We start from the raw sequence: 7,010 nt of genomic DNA, 5'->3' as shown, positions 1-7,010 counted from the left end.
GGCGCTACGGAAACTTGGTATACTATAACCATCTTGGGAGAAAGGTGCTGTCGCGTACCAAAACCAGGTCACTACGACCTTTTATGTTGACCTTACCTTTACCTTGACAGTCCTCCGCTCTTAATACTGTGGCCCTAATTAACTTAGCTCGCTACCGAAGAGGCGTGTGGTAGTACTTACACATCTTGGGGAGAAATGTGTGTCGCGTACCAAAACAGGTCACTTGCAGCTTTTTATTTGACGCTTGCCTTGACCTTGATCATAATTTCGCCTTCCGCTTATAACTCGCCCCCTTAATTGACCTAGCACGACCAAGACTTGGTATACTTACCACATCTGGGGAGAAGGTGTGGTGCGTACCGACACCGAGTTTACTGCAACCATTTATTTAACGATTGGACGCTTGACCTTAACCTTAACATGCATATTTCCGCTTTATGCTCTATAATCGGCCCCTAATTGACCTAGCGCGACCGATGCTTTCTATACTTACAACATCTTGGGGAGAACACGGGGATACGTGTATTTGGCGACAAATGCCCCTTTCTAGTTATAATCATGGATGCCAGTGACAAGAAAAAAAGAATAGCAATTGCAATCTATTATTAATGAAATCTAAAAACTGAGCAAACACACGCAGTCTCGACAAGTTAAGCTGCATTACTGCTTGAAGAGAGCCATAGCCATAGGCATAGGCATAGCAAACGAGACAAGGTTCTCGGATGCGACAATCATGTTGAGGTCACCGTTCAGAGCTATTCACCTATGATTTTAAATCCACATTTTGCCTGGAGAGGGAAACATTCAACCTGTTTTGTTACTGAGTTAAGCCAGCATGAAGATGGCAGACGAACTGCAAGTAATTGTGGGATACTTCACCAAGTGAGCGGCTCGGCTAGCGGTTACTCGGCTCACCCGGGTAACGAAAATACCAAGTGAACTGCCAAATCGAACGTATTTGGGCTGGCCCGAGTAGACCCAGGTAAAACTTGGGAAAGCAAATCGAACGAGCACTATTAATTCAATTATGTCATGTGATTCATCAGGGCTGCTATCGCAAGCAAATGATCTAAGAATCTTTATCTCTCGTATAATGTCATTTTTTGACATTTATGTTTTTGCAGAATGTAGAAGAAATTACTGGGCGCGCCGCAGAAATGTTGGGAGGGCGTGTGAAGACCTTGCATCCCGCTGTGCATGCTGGTAAGAATCCTGTATAACTATTGCAGAATTTTACATACATATCGCAGCCCTACATTGGGTAGACCGCATGTCTTGCAGCACTAATGTTGTAGTTGTAGCACATACAGTATTTATATGATGCAAAAACATTGGTATTGTGGGGTATACCCTTAATTAAATGTGACACAATGCAAAGTGGTAACTTGTATCACGAAAATTACTTTTATAATTAGCCGATATGTTTCTTTACAAATATTGAATTAAATTGAAATAATTTTGAATAATTTCATTACATAAATATTTGAATTACCTTATGCATGTATATTTTTGCTCGTTATAGGAATTTTTAGCCAGGAACACAGATGCTGATAAGACTGACATGGAGAAGCAAAACTATCAACAAACTCATCAGGTATTTACTATTGTCAAATTTGAACTGTATAGATTATCAATAATGTTCAAATTATACGCGAATTATCGCCTTCATATGTTGTCTAGATACCTTAATATATTTACGCAAATGTGTATGAAATTACGCAGCGTATTATATATGTATGTAAATATATATAATTAATCTAATAATCTATATAGTAGAATATGTATAGATACAAACTGTACTCGGTCTGCGCGACTAACATTTCCGACATCTGAATGGCCGATGATCTCTTCAAACTCTGTTGACCCCTATCAAACTCTGTTGACCTCTCGTCAAACTTGTTGACCTCGTCGTCAATCTGTTGATCTCTCGTCAAACTCTGTTGACCAGCTGTCCTCAAACTCTGTTGACCTCTCGTCGAACCCTGTTGACCTTTCGTCGATGGCTACGAAGGCTGGTCGTCTGCAACCTGTATCCGTTCGTGAAGACTGTCTCGTCGTCATCGGTTTACCGTTGCGAGGCCCGTCGAGGACATTGACATCGGGGGCGTGACGCTGCTTAGGGCGGGGGCGAAGAACCACATTCGCGTCACGGTGGTCTGTGACCCTGCCGACTATACCAGGTAGGCTTCTTCTGTCGTTTCGCCCTCCGACGCTTCTATTTATTTAGTTTCATTTGTTTTCAATTTTATTAGCATTGTCTATTTACTTGCTTAACTATATGTTTAACTCAAAATGTAATTCATAAGTGTAAATAAAGTTAATTGAATTTAAATGAACTGAGTTGAGTTTGTGTGACGAGTGCGCGAGATAAATGACTGTAGTGTTTGAGACATTGTAGCGCACAGATGCGATGTGTGTGTGTGATGTGTGTGTCTGTGTATGTGCGTGTGTGTATGTGTGTGTGTGTGTGTGTGTCTCTGTGTATGTGCGTGTGTGTGTGTGTGTGTGACTGTGTGTGTCTGTGTATGTGTATGTGCGTGTGTGTGTGTGTGCGCACGTGTGTGTGTGTCTGTGTATGTGCGTGTCTGTGTATGTGCGGTGTGTGGCTGTGTGCGTGTGCATGTGTGTCTGTGTCTGTGTATGTGCAGTGTGTGTGTGTGGTTGTGTTGCGTGTGTGTGGTGTGTGTGTGTGTGTGGTGTATGGTGTGCGTGTGTATGTGTGAGTCTGTGTTGTGCGTGTGTGTGTGTATTGTGCGTGTGTGTGCGTGTGTGTGTGTGTGTGAGTGTGTGTGTGTGTTGTGCTTGTGCGTGTGGCGTGTGCGGGTGGCATGTGCGGTGTGTGTGGTGTGGTGTGTGTGTGTGTGTGTGTATGTGCGTGTGTGGTCTGTGTGTGCGTTGTGTGTGTGTGTGTGTGTGTGTGTGTGGCGTGTGTGTGGTTGTGTGTGTGTGTGTGTGTTGTGTGTGTGTGTGTGTGTGTGGCTGTGTGCGTGCGTGCGTGTGTGTGTGTGTGTGTGCTGCGTGTGGAGTGTGTGTGTGTATGTGCGTGCGTGTTGGTATGTGTGTGCATGTGTATGTGTGTATGTGTGTGTTGTGTGTGTGTGTGTGTGTGTGTGTGTGATGTGTATGTGCGTGTGCGTGTGCGTGTGCGTGTGGGCGTGTGCGTGTGTGTGTGCGTGTGCGTTGTGCGTGTGGTGGTGCGTGGGTGGAGCGTGCGGTGGTGGTGGTGGTGTGTGTAGATCGTAGAGATATAACTCCACACACGGTTGCATGTTGTGTTATTGTACATATTCGTCTGTGTTGTAGCATAGATTATACGCGTCTTACTGTCGAGTTACGCAGGCCCATTCACGCTTTTTCTGTCACGCAATCGTGGTTTTTCTCGATCCGGTCTGAAACGCTTGCAATGCCCAACGCGTATTGTCGGTCGTTACACCGTACAATTAAAAGCTAATTTAATATTGGATTTGGTTACCACAAACAAAAAATTAATGTAATGGTGGCACCGTGCCGGTTTTATATTCTGTCGGTGAGTGTGGCTCAAATATAGCCGTCCACTACCGTTTTGTTCGCTGAGTGCCATGTGTTCTCCTGGTGCAACAAAGCTCCGTTAATATGTAGAGTAGGTAATTACAGAAACTATCATTGGTAAAGTATAATGAGCCAACACCCCGGATAACATCCCGGATGTTTGTTAAATTCTAACTGCGTAGAGACGCAGAGCCGGACCTGTGGGGGAAGAACGCCGGGGTAGGAGTTCTTAGAATAAAGGAAGTACGCAAGAAATCTACACGTGAGTAGAACGTGATTGTAAAGTTCCATTTCAAAATTACATGGTTAACCCGACACTGGTGAGAGCCATACACGTGCAAACCGAATGGTCGTGCACGTGCAGAGGATAAGATGACGTCACCTAGCAGTTGTATATATACGACAGCACTCGAAGAGGAAAGGGTTGGTCGTTGGTTGTTGTCGTTCTCTCTCTGTGTACGCACGCATATCGACGAGGTTGAAAGAAATGACTGACGGACTCAGAGACTGACAGATGTACGGACGGACGAACGGAAGAAACATATATTGTGTTAACACCCTTTTCTGGACTCTGCTCACGATGTACTGTGGCTGGCAATAAAATTAATATGCGTGGAAAACTTCATTCATCGAGTTGTGTTTGATCATTGGTGTTACCTCTGCACGACGCCGCATCAAACACAGAGTATTAGCGCTGACAAAGAAAATAAATATAGCAAATAAGAATGAGGTGTCAAATTTTACTCAGCAAGCTTTCGAGAGTATCTCTCTTCATCTGGCTATACAATGCATGTACTTGTATGGCCTGATTATGTATCCATGCTATAATATGTGACTATTGATACATGCTTGACGTTATGCATTGGGATATAAACAGGAGAAAGACCATATAGACATGATATAAAACCTTTTAATGAATGTTAATTGTATATATATTAATATTGCATATTATAAACAGGGAATCATTTCCTGACATATATATTTATCATTATATAATTGATGCAATAATAGTCTGGTGAACAATCTTGTACGGTGATGTTAATTGAACTTTTATAGTAACGTTGCCTTTAGTATAGTTATACCCATTACACAAGTACAGTGCTTAAGTTTAAAATTCACCTAATACTTGGAAGAGTGAGTTTGTTATTTGTTTTAGATTGAATCTGCGATTATGTTTAGGTTAGGATCTTTTGTAAGCTACTACGACACGATAATTTATCATTAGCTAATAATTAACTGCAATTAAATATTTTGGTGGTGAAATTCTTATATAAATACATGTCAAAGATAAGATGCAAACGTTAATGTAATCATCTCAAAAACGTTTGTCACTCACTTCATTTATTGCGCGTGCATCGGGTTCAAATCGGGTTGATCAGAATTGAAAGAAATTCACGGACGCTGGCACAGATTAAACTAGACAGAGGGCACTCACGGAGAGTGCATACCTCTGCCAGAGACATAGCTCGTAGCAGCCGCTCGTTGCTGCTGCTCGCTCACATGTACACGCTCGCTGTCTTGCTGCCACTCGCTCGTAGCAGCCGCTCGTTGCTGCTGCTCGCTCACATGTACACGCTTGATTCGACGCGCTAATATCGATCGCGCCAACACACTAACACACTAACACTGACTGGCCTGCTGCTGGCTACACGAACACACTGACACACGAACGCACGAGACCGATCACATAACCTCCCCTCCAACTCCGTTGGGCAGAGGTAACAACACACTGCCCGTGTTTAACCCAACTTGTTGTTACGTCCCTTCGGTGCACATATCGTTTTTAATTTCTGCACCGCCATGTATTATCTTTGCTGTTTCTCTCATGAGGAGCAGCACGGCCCTGGGTTGCCTTCTCCATTTCTTTCTTGTGTAGTATCGTGCTGGTTTACTTCTCTGCCTGTTAAGTACTGCCCTGGTTTACCTTCTCTATTTTCCCATTGAACACCACATCCCTGGTTTACCTCTTCTATTTCTCCGTTGAACACCGCCCGACTGGATTACATCACCAACGAAGACGTTGTCCTGTTTCAGTGCGTAACGGCGCGCCGGGGTTCGTGAACCTGTGCGACGCGCTCAACGCATGGCAGCTGGTGAAGGAGCTGAAACGAGCGACGGGGCTTCCAGCCGCAGCTTCCTTCAAGCACGTCAGCCCCGCAGGTGAGCGATAATTATTGTGCGTCCGTCCGCGGCAGCAACACTGACGAATCCGTTGCCGCGGCGACGTCTCACGTCCACCGATATACGTATTGTACATACGGATATATATATATATTTACCTCCGCGCAAACGGAGGTCATGCAATCGCTCGCGTGTGTGTGTGTAGCCACCGCGCGATCGATAGCGCATCGAGTCAGCGAGTGGCGAGTCAGCAGCAGCCACCAGTGAGCGGCGAGTCAGCAGCAGGCGAGTCAGTCAGCACATACATGTTACATGCTCGCGGAGGTATGCACTCTCCGTGAGTGCCCTCTGTCTAGTTATAATATGTGATGTGTGTGCGTGTGTGCGTGTGTGTGCGTGTGCGTGTGCGTGTGCGTGTGCTTGTGTGTGCGCGCACGTGTTTGTGTGTGTGTGTGTATGTGTGCGTGTGCGTGTGTATGTGTGCATGTGCGTGTGCGTGTGCGTGTGAAGAAACTATCACAGTGGACGTATTCACAGGTGTATACGTATTTCACAAGACGGTTTCGTAGTCACAGGGTATACTATCACAGGGTGTGAGTATCACAGGTGATACGTAATTGCCACACTCATAGCCGGCATTACAGCTAATACTTAATACAGTGCATAGGATTGGTTGCTAGGGAAATTAAACGGGTAAAAAAATGGTGCTTTGCCCAACGAAATCGTTTTACCCGTTAGAGAGCCGTCGTTCGATCTTTAAATTTTTTTATTTTGCTGCGCCGCGCGGCTATCTGTAATAAGCTCCTGGCTGTATGACAGAAATGCGCGAGGAGGTCTACCTGTGCGAGTGTTTACATGCGTCGTGCAAACAGTGGCAGCGATATGACATCGCCACCTTATCAACACCCGCGACAATAAACACGGCTTAATGCTCGACTTAAGACCTGCTGTTAGCTAAACTGGATTTCGCACGAAGTGTATGTTGTCCGTGGCCGCAGACTTTCTGTTTGCCGCGTCTGTAGCGATCACTTTGATACCGTGTGCCGCAGAAGAGCAGACGTGATATCTTTTATTCTGTATTATTCGCGGTGGTTAATTTCGCGAATTCGCGAACAATTGAGCGTCCGCCCGACGCGCGAAAATAACAACACGCGAATCATCCAACGAAAATGACAGAATCATACATAATTCACGCGACCGCGAAAATAGCCACTCGCTAGAAATTGTCCGTCAAGTCTGAATTCGCTGAAAATACCTGTACGCGAAAAATACGGTTTATACAGTAACCACTAATTAAACAATATTATATAAATATATAGACAGGGACGATATGACAAATAGCTTGACATATATGATAAATT

At 44.7% G+C, this 7,010-nt stretch overlaps 1 protein-coding gene and 1 long non-coding RNA gene across 2 annotated transcripts in view; one reads left to right on the top strand and one right to left on the bottom strand.

The window, feature by feature from the left end:
• LOC106814443 (bifunctional purine biosynthesis protein PURH-like) overlaps positions 1-7,010 on the top strand; it is a 16,459-nt gene that overhangs the window by 1,951 nt on the left and 7,498 nt on the right. The gene's annotated exons all lie outside the window — the stretch shown is intronic.
• LOC106814453 overlaps positions 14-7,010 on the bottom strand; it is an 11,465-nt gene continuing 4,468 nt past the window's right edge. The window contains exon 3 of the long non-coding RNA XR_001394607.1: positions 14-78. This is a non-coding gene — a long non-coding RNA (uncharacterized LOC106814453). The remainder of the gene's footprint in view (positions 79-7,010) is intronic.

Source organism: Priapulus caudatus, unplaced genomic scaffold (assembly GCF_000485595.1).
Source record: "Priapulus caudatus unplaced genomic scaffold, Priapulus_caudatus-5.0.1 Scaffold926, whole genome shotgun sequence".
NCBI classification, from domain to species: domain Eukaryota; kingdom Metazoa; phylum Priapulida; class Priapulimorpha; order Priapulimorphida; family Priapulidae; genus Priapulus; species Priapulus caudatus.
Note: the sequence above shows the minus strand (reverse complement) of the source record. Positions and strands in the feature narration are given on the sequence as shown.